This window comes from Podarcis melisellensis, assembly GCF_964234715.1.
Source record: "Podarcis melisellensis genome assembly, chromosome: 5".
Classification (NCBI taxonomy): Eukaryota; Metazoa; Chordata; class Lepidosauria; order Squamata; family Lacertidae; genus Podarcis; species Podarcis melisellensis.
Genome location: NC_138537.1, coordinates 69,172,536 through 69,186,416, shown reverse-complemented (window position 1 = coordinate 69,186,416; position 13,881 = coordinate 69,172,536).

The following is a 13,881-nucleotide window of genomic DNA, read 5'->3' as shown; positions in this document are numbered from 1 at the left end:
TGTGGAAAGTGAAAGTCAAGCATGACTGTTCCCCATATCATTGGATGACGCTCTGGCCACCAACACTGTTTTGAGCTTCAACGGAAGTGCACAATTTAAGTGCTGCACCAAGTTAGAAGCTTCCAGCTCTTATAAAAGGTTATTTGCAACTGACAGTTCAGTTGGCTAGGCTGATCGCCAGTCACCCTCCCAATGAGAGCTTGCCAAGACTGGAGATGCCATCTTAATGGGAAAAGCATTACGTGAATTAGATAACGCATGAGAAGACGTGAGATCAGCAAAGATCGGAGCCTCTCTCGCTGAGTTATGACAGAGATATTGACTCAGCACTAGAGATGTAAGATTTCTGGAAATGCTGAAGCCATAGAGAAAATACCACCCTGCCTAATTTCTGCCCTGCTGCCCTCCCTCCCCAAAGAGCCCATTTGGCACATGTATTGTATTTAAAGGTATAAGGGCACAATAGTGGAAACTAGTCATGGAACAAAAGTTTTTTTAAAAATATTTTAATTTTTGCAATTTTCAGTTGTACACACATTAAAATCAAAAACAGGAGTATCTGTGTGGTGTTTCCCTCGTTTTACACTTCAGTTTTATCAGTGAGACTCAATATGCCTTTCACTCCTTCACATGCAGGTATGGAAATGTTTGGTCTTTTTACATAGTTCTGTACAGGGCTGTGTATAGAATATGACCCCCTGTTTTAAGCTAGTATGATATAATGCAGTCCTCAGCAATTTGGTACTCTCCAGATGTTGTGGACTGCAAATCCCATGGCCATTGCTGATGGTCAAGGATTATAGGAATTGTAGTCCAAAAGTATGGAGGACACCAGGTTTGGAAAGCTGATATATTGGGTAACTGGCCTCTGACTGGAAAGACCTGGGGCCACATCATACATTCCATTCCAATATACACCTAAGATGTGTTAAGTGAACATCCAAATATGAAAAGTGTGAATAAAACAAATGTCTTTGCAGACCTGTGTCTGGTATAGGTAGACACGTCCAAGAGTTAGAGGGCTAATACTCCCTGTTAAGCAGACACTTGGTGGTATTTCAAGCAGCACGATCCTAGGCATGTCTGATTAGGAATAAAACCTACTGAGTTTAAAGGGAGCGTAGCTTAGATTTCCCTTTGTGTAATCTGGAAAGTGACTCTTAGTCATGAAACTCACAGGTTAGGCTTGGCAATATCAATGTACCTCAGTCTACCCTAAATGGTTGTTGGGGGCATAAGAAGCTATAACCCTATAACCCCATGCACCCCTCTCTGAGCTCCTTGAAGGAAGGGCAAGGTACAAAGGCCACACACACACACACACCATCAGGAAAACACAACTTCTGAAAACCTTTAAAGCAAATATGTTTACCAATTTATTCGGAGTCTTAATCCCCCACCCCCCACCCCTGTTCCTGAAACCTCAGGGCAGATGAGAACATTTGGAAACAAAAAGAAAATATCACCTAAATTAACATCTAAAGTCACAAATCTCTGTGATGGAGGAGTCATCGGAGCAGAGTCACCGGCATGTTTGCAGAGCCAGCCTCCCTAGGAAAGTGCAGCGTGGCCGGGAATTAAGCCTTGTGTTCATATCTCTCTTCTAAATGAATCAATTGCTCAAACATTTGGCAACACAAACTCTTCCACTCCAGTACTTAAGGAAAGGAGCAGTTTGCCTTAACAGAAACAAATAGGAATCATTTCAACAGGATGAAAAATTGGGCTTGACAGACACATTTTGCTTTCATGTTCAGCCTCCAGCTAACGTCGTATTAAAGATTATGGGTGGATTTATTTATTTATTTGCCTCCCTGGTGTCATGGATTTGTGACTTTCGGTATAGGGGGAAGGGATGTATTGTCCTTCAGTGTATACCTGTGTGGTGTAGCTCACTTGTTTAAGGCACCTGAGTGCAACTTCCTAAACGTATTCCTTCTTTCACTGCACAGATGCCCTTTTGCTCTCTCCTTGCAGCAGTATAAACTTGGGTAATAGGCTGCCTGCAATAAGTACTTAGAAAAAGGGATTTTGCCCAGTGGTCCTGTGAGATGCTACACAAGCAGTTTAGGGCCCAGGTCTGGAGATCTCCAGGCAAATCTGGTCCCCAGGCGAATGATTCCTGACAAATAGCCACTGCTGATTCAAAGAGAGTGATGTAATGCAGTGGTGAGGAGCCTCCAACCTCTGGGTTTAATTAGACCTGCCAGGCCTCCCGGTTTGGCCCATGAGGCTGCTTGGAGTTGGCCAAACCCACCTGTCACTCATCTGACATCATCTGACATCAGCTGCAAGACGGAATATCAGAAGTTTACAGTGGCCAACCAGATGGCTTCGGTAAGCCTGAGAGCCACAATGTTCTTCCCATTTGTGGTTCCCAGCATACTGTCTCTGACTGTGGAGGTAGAACATAATTCAATGCTCGCGAAGGGACAGTGCCCTCCATCACACCTGAGGCAGTAGACTAGTTTAGGAAACATGCAGTTTATATTGCTCTGTCCAACAGTGGTGAATGACTTGGGGTGGGGCCTTATGAGAAGCAGCCATCATCTGCCATCTGAGGTGGGTTCTTCACTCTATTTTATAGTAGGTCTGACCCTTTCATCCAGTTCATAACTATTTTCCAGGGAAATGAGAAAGTGCTGAGATCCACCTCTGCCACTGGCAAGACAAACACAGGAAAGTTACTACTTGGTTGTCTTGGACCATTTTCAGTCCACACTGCTTCCATATCAGGAGACACTTGATTCGGGACTCATGGAGTGGGCCTCTCAGAGGCCTATTTAGAGTGAAAGAGGAAGGACTCTCTCAAAGACTTCCTTTGGAATGGAGATATTCAGGTGTGTGTGTGTGTGTGTGTGTGGACAACCATACCATGACATACAATTTCTTATTCCTTCCCACAAAGAACAGAATTGTGGGGGAGTTGCTTTTGGTATTTTTTTGTTTTTAAGCCCAGCTATAAATTTCTAGAAGCTGGAGGTTTTTTCACTGGACTTTATCTTTCTTTTCCAGTCTCTGCATCAGAGAAAAGAAAAGGCCTTTGAAGGCCCCATGGTCCAACATTTTTCACACTTGATTCCCTCCCTTCGTTCCTCTCTTATTTTTCTGGCAATAAACAACAGCTTGGCTTCAACATCAAGACTTCCAAAGTCCAGATAGTAACACCATTGCCAAGGTTATTTCACATCTTGTATGAGTTACCCTGGGATGGTGGCTTGGGTTGGGGGATATCTACCTTTAGGCAATAGGAATTCAAATACCATATTATATATAACTGATTGAGCCAGCGTAATGCCAGCTGGTTCTCTCTAATGATACCATATATCAGAAAGGACTTACACTATATTACCTGCCATGTGGTGGATGTAGTCATTTGCTACAGAACTTGGAGAAACAAACATCTGAAAGGCCAGCAGGAATTCTAGCCCAGTGGCTTTCATTCAGAAAGAAACCAAGGAGAGAGGGGACGAGGGAGGGATGGAGGGAGGGAGGGAGGGAGAGAGAGACCTGAACGACTTGGCCAGAAACTTTAGTTCCAGCAGCTGCCAACAGCCCCTAGCAGAGTCCCATCACAACTCTCTCTCTCAACACCACCTGCTCTCCTTCCAGAGGTGTCTGGCTTCTTCTTGGCCATGGTCAAATATGTGTGGGGTTGGAAGGTGCCTCTTCATTGGTGGCTGTGGCAGCTGTTGTAACTAATAGCTACTACAGTCATCGAGGCTTTTCACCAGAAGGAGGCTCATTCATGGATTCCTGTGTGAACCAGGGCTGTGATGGCTGCCTATTTCTTGATCTGGGCTGCTTCTGAGCAGCAGACCAAACCTTCATTTTTAAGCAGGAGTAAATACCATTTGCTTGCCCCTTAGTTTCTTCTGCCTTTCCTTTCCTTTGCAGTACAGTGGTACCTCAGGTTAAGTACTTAATTCGTTCCGGAGGTCCATTCTTAACCTGAAACTGTTCTTAACCTGAAGCACCACTTTAGCTAATGGGGCCTCCTGCTGCCTCCGCGCCTCCAGAGCACAATTTCTGTTCTTATCCTGAAGCAAAGTTCTTAACCTGAAGCACTATTTCTGGGTTAGCGGAGTCTGTAACCTGAAGCGTCTGTAACCTGAAGCGTCTGTAACCTGAAGCGTATGTAACCTGAGGTACCACTGTACAGTACTAAGTTCCAGATGGTCATTTTTTTTATCAGCTGTAGCTCACTAGAAAAATGAATACCTTTTCTAAATAAGGTTAAGATGTGACTGTAAGGTGTAAAATTAAGTGCATTTTCACTTTAATGTACATGTGTAGAGGAGAGAGAGAGACTGATCAACTCTGAGGTCTGTGTGTTTCATATATACATAAAAAGCAATTCCTATGTGTGAGTTCCTTCAAAAAGTGATAAAATTATTCAAAACACAAAGTAAAAGTAAAATATCATCAGAAATTTATAAGATATAACAAAAACTAATATTTGTAAAACTGTGACCCTCAAAGCCCAATGCTTTGTCCCTCTGAGGTTTGTGCCCTAAACAGCTGCCAAGTTGGCCTAAAGCATCAGCCCTGTCTTCTGGGTGACTTTAGGGAGTCTATTTGCCAGTAATGGGTGGGGCAATGAACATAAATGATATGTGTGCTAGTTTCTACACCAGAGCTTTCTAAACTTTTTGTGTTGGTGACACGAACATGCATCATTTCACGACACGCTAATTCGGTTTTACTAGCAAACCAGAGATTAAACCAACCCCTTTCCAGCCCTCAGAGGAGCGTGGGGAGCATTCCCACGACACACCTATACACTGCAGTTGGCACACTAACACGTCACGACACACAGTTTGGAAAGCTCTGCTCTACACTAACATACCTCTCTGTACTTCATTCAGGGAAGAAGAAGGTAATACCAGAGGACAGATTCCAGCCAGGCAAAAACACTTAAGGAAGCTATGAAGCAGGGCCAATTTAGGGGTGGCTTGGGGTCAGAGTGGTGGCTTGGGGAAAGTCCCAAGGGCCAGTTGAACAGGTTCCCCACCCCTGTTGTCAGAGGGTGGGACACCCATTATGGTGGCTTTATCCCTTTGCCTCTCAAGTTAGAAATTAAGCTCCAGCTGTAACCCACACAACTGTATTCTGTTTGTGTTGGCAAATAAGCTGAGGCAATTTCCAGGGTGACCTTAGCGGCAAATTGCCCCAGAAGGAAGAAAAGGGGAAAGAAAGGAGGATAAAAGAGCATGCAGACAATATATGTATTTATTTCTAGGCTCGGGATTATTTCTTGATTAATTTGCAACCTGCTGCTCATTTGCTCCTATTCATTTCCTACTTAGCATTTAGAGGAGTGTGCCTGACGAAGAGAACTTTCAGCATGAAATTTGTGTGATGTTGGGAGCGGGCGAGTAATTGGCCTGGAAAGAGCAAAACAAAACAGCCTCCAGGAAAGAATATGAACCTAATTTGAAACCTTTTAAAGACAGAAAATGGATGTAGATTCCCATCATCACACAGCTAAAAGTTGCACAACATAATAAAGAAGCATTACGAAAGCTGCCGGGTGCTAAAATGCAAACATTATTTTTTTTAATAATAATGTAAAAAAGAAAAGAAAAAAAAGCTCCACATATCAAATACAGATGCAGATAAAGACCTAAAGTGGTCTTGCAAATTATAGGCTTTCATATCCCTCTATTTTATAGTGTGATATCATCGATATTAACAGGACAATATATCATTACAAGAGAGGGTTGGCTAGCTGCCTTGAAGGAAGGAGCCTCAAAACTGTTCAGACTGCATTTATCCTGCAGCAAATTGTATTGGAGAGAGGGGAGCTGTTAGGTGTACTGTTCCCATGGCAGAAGAGATATCTCCAACCCTAGGTCACCTATATATTGTGCCCAGGTGGGGAAGATGGAGCCTGCAGTTGACTGGTGGTACCCTTCCCTACTGGTGCATGGGGCCAAGTATTCCAACCACTAATGCCAGCCCTCAAACAGGGGTTAGCACTATTTCTTAGTGGCCTTCATTGAGTTCCACAAGGCTAAGAAAACTGGCTGTGGTCTCAGAAACAATTAAGGTATGAAGTGAGGGTATGATGCTCACGCAAACCGGTGGGAGAAATCAGGAAGAAAGTTTAACCCAGGGGTCTGCAACCTTTAAGACAAAAAGAGCCACTTGGACCCGTTTCCGAAGAAAAAAAATCTGGGAGCCGCAAAACTCGTCATTATAAAAATAATTTTTTTGTCACTTTTTAAAATTATTTCTTTGTTTGACCCCTCAGAATTACTCCTCCTCATAGAAATAAACATTAAATTAACAAGTTACCTTTTTGTGTGTGTGTGTTCTTCACTCCCTTTCAAAACAGTGACCAGCGTACATGCCCCCTCTCAATGCAGTGACCAGTGTACATGCCCCTTACAATGTAGCGGGCGGGCGGGAAGGTGACGTCGGGACGGTGCGTGACTAACGCACGCACTGCCCCCATGTGACGTCACAGCCAGTACAGTGCCCGCCACAGTGGTGAGTGTCGGGGAGCCTCCTCCCCTCACTAGTATCCGCCCCGGAGCCGCGGCAAAGGTGTAAAAGAGCCACATGCAACTCCGGAGCCGCGGGTTGCAGACCCCTGGTTTAACCTCTTCCATAAAAATAATTTCCAGTTCCCGTTTCCCTATTATTGAATCTTATGAATCCACAATGCAATTGGATACCGAAGGGGTAAACATGGGGTTACTTTAGCAAACTAGTTGTCAAATATTCTCTTTCTCAAATGTGATTTGCCTTTAGTGGGTGGGATGGGGAGAAGCAAATTTTTGGAGCTCAGAAACTGAATGGGATATGGAAATGGCTAGAACTGGATTGGGGAGATAGTTTATAAAGCTGATATTTTTATGTTTAATATTTTCAAAGTGTTCTATACATGACTGGATTTAGATGAAGAGAGGCCCTAGGCTACATCACTTGTGAGGCCCCTCCCCATCCCTCACCCCCACAACTAGAAGAAAATGGAAGAGTGTTATAAACAAAATTGAGTGAAGCCAAGGATGATGATGGGTTTTTAAAATTCTGCAATTCGCAATTTCTCCTTTAAAGAACATAAGATATTATTGAGTTGCCTTGCCCTTGCATGAAGTCTTGGGTTTACAATTTTGGGAGAGGGGAGATTGCGGCTCTGGGGAGTGGGCAGCTGGTGAGGCCCCCTAGATTTAGAGGCCCAAGTTGCCCTGCCTTCACATGAAGTATTGGGTTTGCAATTTTGTGAGAGGGGAGACTGCAGCACTGGGGAGAGGGCTGGCTGGTGAGGCCCCCTAGATTTAGAGGCCCTAGGCTTCAGCCTACTTAGCCGATACTATACAGCTTATATTGTGCACTGGTTCTATGCACCTTATATTGAGGTGTCAGTGTTCCTAAAGCAGCAATGTGCTGCATAATGTTTGGTATTTTACACATTTTGTGTAAAAACACATTTGGTGTTAACATTTTTTTAAAAAAATGTTGAAAGTAAGTGTTCTTGTATTGATTTCATTCTGCATTTATTGAAATCTACAAATGCCCCAGAGTGAGACGTTTTGTCGAAACCCTTTGGACAATGTGTTTTTTGAAGTAATAAATTATCCTTCAGGCATTAGTTTGAGGTTTATCTCCCTCTTTTTTTGTTTTTCTGGGTTTTTCTTTTATAAATAATCTAAATTAATTGAGCCTAGATGATCATACCCAGGTCAAAAAAATTTTTGTTTGCCATGGCCTTTTTGAGCTGATCACTTATGCCCTTATGGGATGCTGTTTTCTTTCTTTCTTTCTTTCTTTCTTTCTTTCTTTCTTTCTTTCTTTCTTTCTTTCGCTTCCTTGTATTGGGGGCTGTTTGTTGTTGGGGTTTTTATGACTTCGTATGGTTTTAAATCTTTTGGTACTTTTAAAAACTGTAAATATTGTAGATGAAGATATTCATTTCTAGTATTTGTACCCTGCTCCTGAACTCAAAGGCTCCCCAAGACATTTACAGAGAATAAATTAAAATGAAATCAGGAAGTGAGCTGGGGAAAACAACCCCATAACAATCAGATGCTATTATAAAGTGCAATAATCTCTTTGAGATCTTGAAAATAAACCCTGGCCATATGATGAGCTACCTAAGTATGCATCAATAGGCAAGTGGACTCTGTGGATGGCATCGTTTACATTATAAATAAATGGCAAAAAATAATTATATTTGTGTTCCTGTTTATTTGACAATTCATGGGTTTCACCCAGAATTGTGCACATATTGGCGTAAACATAATATGAGCAAAACCGTATGTATTCACTGGGATATGACCATATAACAGAATGTGGGGAGATCTCATCTCAATTTATTTTGATTATGTAAAGCAGAACTGAGGCAGCATAAGGAAGCCATATTTGCTGCAACTGCCCTCCTGAAATGTACCAACTTGGCTATATTCTGCCAACTCTGTTAGAAATATAAATATAGCTCATTAAACTTTTCAATTCACTTGCTGCAACTTTTCAGCAAAACTCTTCTACAATTTCATGAGACCTACCAGACCACCAGCCTGTTGGGTGACTTAAACAGGGGTTTTCTCCCCTCACATTTTCCAAAGGCACCATGGTACACCTGAATCAGCACAACTGGACACCTGCATGGCCCCCCAGCGACAGCAAAATATGCCTCTCTTCCATATTGGTCTCTACAGTCACAGCAAGCGCTGTAATGTCCCAGTGGTTTTACTTCACCCCCAAAGGCACACTCTTCCATTGTCTCACAAGGCAGGCAGATGCTAACTATTTTGGAAAGTTGCTTGTTTGCTTTACATTTGGATTCCTTTTAAAGTATCCTAACCAAATTCTACATGATCAAGGAGAAGGTTTCATCTGTGGTTGGATACAATTGGGTGCCATTTCCAATCAAGATGGCGGGCAACTTTTCATAGCTGCACTGATTTTAACCACTGATGGTGCTGATTTGGGAGCTTCTTAGAATTCCTAATAGCAGGTCTTGCAAATGATTTATAATTTAAATTTTCTTTGCAGTTGATGTTTTGCGGAAACATAGTTATGGCCATAACTTGCTACTTAAATTTCATTCCCTCACTGCAGTAGCTGGAATGGTCATGAACACAGAAATGCAGAGAGAGGATATTCTTCTGCCATAATGACCAGTGCTCAGCTGCCCCTTTGTTGTGGCCCCATCAGTTGCCACACTTCTCAGAGCCAGCCAGAAACAGCTTCACCACATCAGGTTGGTTTGGCCAAGCTTAAAAGGTGCTCCTTTTTGAAAAATTGATTAACAATGACACATTTAAAACGATGGTGCAAATTAATTTCTGAATTATACCATTAGTATGTAATTAATTTCTCTGCTCTGTGAAATAAAGATATCACTGACGAGCACCCACTGTCTAAATCTATAAAAGAGAAAGGATGCTGGATGAAGACTCCATTAATGTATAAATTGATTTTTCCATTTAGCTTCTTCTGAGGGATTTCTCCACCCCCCCAGTGCATTTATTTTTTTTCCCTCCAAGGGGGAGGGGGAGTTGGAGAAGCAGCCTAATTTATACTTCCACTGGTAATCAAAAGATCATGAATGTTCATTTCAACCAAATAATGTCATTATCAAGGCTGTTCGAGCCGGTGTTGCCGTGGAAACGTAAAATACTGATGCTTCAGGTTGGACATTCAAGCTCTCTTGTGTAAACGCAATAATGAGGGGTGAATGTTACAGTGCCAGTTCTGGGGTGAGTGGGAGGGCTGCCACAGCCACCCTGAGTCACGTGGGTGCCCCATTCATGCACCTCACTACTTCAAACTACTTGAAACGTGACCCTTCCTCTCCCTAAGACGACCTGCTTCCTCTTTAGAACATAAAAGGAGGGATGACCTTGAAGGCTTGAGAAAAGGAACGCAGGTTAATGCAGCTTGGAAATTAACCAAACTATGCAGCCGAAAAGTAGCAAGAACCCAAAGGTTGGTTTATTTTTGTAAGCCAATTAATGAGAAACAGTATCGAAGCGATGTACATAAAACAGTAAAAGAAGGATCAATGAGATACAGAATCAACAACATTTAAAAACATAATGATGTGCCTAGATGCGCTTGCTGAAAGTTTGTATTGGAGATCTGAAGCAATATATAACAACGGTCCCTGCCTAATGGTAATAAGAAGGGAGATCCAAAGAATGGGGGCTGCCATATTGTGGAGGAAAATGCTGTTTGGCACGAGTGAAAGGGCAAGCTCTGTAAATCGAAGAAGGCAACCCCTCAAGCAAACTGGTCCCAACCCATTAAGGGCTTTACATACTAATAGCTAAACCTTGAACTTGACTTGGCAGCCAGCCCAGATCTTTCAGCAGAGGTGGAAGATGCTGGCTGGATCTCACTCCCGTCAGCGATCGTGCGGCAGCACTCTGCACTAGCTCCAGACTATCCACAAGGGAAGTCTCATATGCAGTGCATTACAGTACTCTATTATTACCAATGCCTGGACTACTGTGGGCAAGGTCTCCCAGTCCAGGAACGGTTGGAGCTGTTGCACCAGTCAAAGTTGGTGGAACGCATTCCTAGCCACAGAGGTCATCACCTAGGCCCCTGATGACAAAGATGGATCCTTTAGAAGAAATGCAAGCCCCATACAGAGTTGGCACCTTGCCAATTTCTTGTACACAGGAGGCACTCACTACAGTCCCTCTGTCTTGCCAGGATTCAAGGTCAGTTTATTTTCCCTCTTCCAGCCCATCACAACATCCAGACTCAGGGCCTGCACAGCTTGTCCTCACCCAAGTATTATGAGCTTAGTGTCATCAGCATAATGATGGCACCATGCCCCAGATCTCTTAATGACAACTCCCAATGGCTTCATATAGATATTACCATATTTTTTCATGCATAACACACACACACACACACACACACACCATGTATAAGACGACCAATCTGGTGTGACAGTCTCTTCCTCATTCCATTCTCAATCAAAGTAATGAACCAGGGTGACCAAGACTGATTTGGCCCCCATAAACAGGCCTGAACCCAGTCTGGAATGACTCTGGGTGATCAGCATCATCTAAGAATGCCTGAAGCTGCTCGGTCATGACCTTCTCCACCACCTTTCCTTAAGAAGGGGGAATTAATTTTTGACTTGTTGGCTGTTAGTCCAGAGACTCCAGATCAATGGGGCTGGGGCTAGCTACTTTAGGAGCAGGTCCCCATGGCTGCTTTCGTATCATTGCCAGAAATTTGCTCCAAGGAAGCAAAGTCTTGTGGCACATCACTCAACCATCCCAATTAGAGTGGACATCCAGGAATTACAGAAGTCATCCTGGCTTCTGATTGGATCCCAGAATGTCTGAACTTTTGGTCTCACACTCTCACATGAATCAACTGGTTCCCTTGAGAGCTCGGGACCAAAAAACAGGCATCCTGATGTTGGAGGGTATGCATCACTTATCACAGGTGATTCTCTCCTAATGGGAGAAGGAGGTCATGTAGCTGAGGTCATGTAGCTGAGGTCAACAGCTGACTGGCTGTGCTCTGCTGCTTACCTTTATTACTGAACCCACTTGTGAACAAAATCTTCCCTGTGGGCTTAAGCTCCAGGTCCTGAAACTGGTGCTACACAGCTAGCATCCATATTTATAGTTGTGCTGTGTCATTTATGCAGATGATCCTTTGACTGATATGCAGCATTATTTTAACGGCAGCGAGCTATTTTAAAATATACATGCCGCTCTAGAAATATGCCCACTCTCATCGCCACCAGGAGAAGATGAATGGGAACGCTTTAAAGAGAAACCAGGTATTCCATCTTGTCAGAAACGTTGCTTCGGCGCTTGCAAAAGTGCCGATCAGAAGCGCTGGATCTTTTGCAGCTGATGTTCTAGCAACTGAAGCGAACCCCTTGTCCCTACTCACATCAGGCATCCTGCCCTGCAGATCTTATGAAGGGAAAACAGCTAGAAACCAGGCCCAAAAAGGAAGAGGAATTCAAAGAATAATTTAAAGCAGAGGCGGGAAAACCTTTTTCATCCTGAAGGCCACTTTCTTTTCTGAGCAGCTTTCAAGCGGCTACATGCCAGGGGTTGGTGGAGCCAGAGCCAACAGTGAGAGAAGCAATTCAGCAAATTTTGCCTTTGTACAGTAGACTAGGGACTCAGCTATACAGCTGCAAATAGAACGTTTTAAATGTGTTGTAAAGTGCAATATACAAATGTGACACTAGATGGCAACAGTGAGCTATGCCAAATTCAATGTATTTTTTGAAACGTTTTGGGGGAAAACATTTTCAAAGCGTCTTTTAAATGTGTGTGGATTCCACCTAGTTTCTTCACACACTCACACAACTCTCTCTATCGTCCTTCCAGGCATGCAAGAGTCATTATCGGAGTCCAAGGGCACTTTTTCAGGCAGGGAAAACATTTAAGTATGATGCAAAACCAGGTCAGTGAGTGAAGTGGCTTGGGGAGAGGAAGTGTGGCTGTGGATGAGGTGAAGTCCTGAAGTTCTCTCCCCCCACCCCACCCGCTCTTCTACATTCTTATAACTCTTGCTTAAAACAATGAGCTTTATACACATTGCCTTGATAGTTCCCGTAGCACTCTGCCACAGCTATAGGCAATGCATCTCCACAATCCAGATTTGATTCTCTGCCTCGATGGAGAGCCCTCCTCACCACTGAACCCCCAAAGTGATGTTGCATCGGACTCTGGTAAGCTGTTTCAAGATCAAACTGTGTAAGATTCATTGCATTTACTTATTTTATTATTTCATTTCATCTCTTTTGCTCATTGGGGAAATGTGCTTGCCTTTTAAAATCTTAATATGATGTCCTGTCGGCATCTGTCTGTCTCGGTGCATTTTTGAGGGGTGAAGTCAAATTGTTGGAAGGTTGCAGGGCCTGCTGTGGCTGTAGAGATAGATAGGGGAGAGACATGCTTTGTTGCAACTGAGGCAGATGAAGGCAGCAGTAGAGGAAGCTGTTCGGGTGCCTGGGGCATGGCGCGTGCTCTGCGCCCAGGGGCAGGGTCAACCATCTGCGGGGGCGGAGCAGCCACCCATGGGGTGGGGCCAGCCAGGGCAGGATGCTCTGCAGGTCCTCTGATGAGTCTGCCTGCCTCCTCCCGCTCAGCTGCACTACAGCTGGGGGGGGAGGTGACAGGCAGACCGTTTGGGGCAGCACGGAGCCTGCAGGCGCCCAAGCCACCATGTCACTCCCAGGAGAGACATGTGGCTCGGGTGCACTACAGGCCCTGCCATGAGTGCCGTCCGGCATTTTGTCACCCCTCCCCAGTGGTGACACCCGGGGCGGCCTGCCCCCACCACACACCCCTTCCTCCGCCCCTGCATGAAGGTGTCCAGCTGTGCTGCTGCAGATGCACCATACATAGCTGTCAACCTTCCCCTTTTTTTGCGGAAAATTCCCTTATTCCAGCGCCATTTCCCGCTGCTTCCCATCTATATTGTTAGATATCCTGTAGACTGTCCCTGGGACAGGTGAGGCTGCTGATCCCTTATTTTCAAATCTGAAAATTGAAAGCTATGGCACCATAGCGTTTCTTCTCTCTACACTTCTCCTGGCGGTCATTCCTCCTCTGGTCACTGCTACGGATGCACAACCTGTCCAGGCACTGATGTCGTCTGCAAGAGATTCCCACATGTGTCAATGATGCCAGCCTTCATGTCACTTTTGCAGATCTCTTTATAACACAGAGTTGGTCTGCCAGCTCCCCATAGACTACTTCCATGATGTATAGAGGGGCTTATCCTAAGAGGATTGATAAGGTCCCCTGGTTAGCACACATGCTGGAACTGGCAATCAGAATCACTAACAGGTTTTTGTATTGATGGTCATGTAGGCCATACACGGCATTCGGATACATCGTTTGTCTTGGGCGCCTCTTTGGCAAAGCCCTTTTG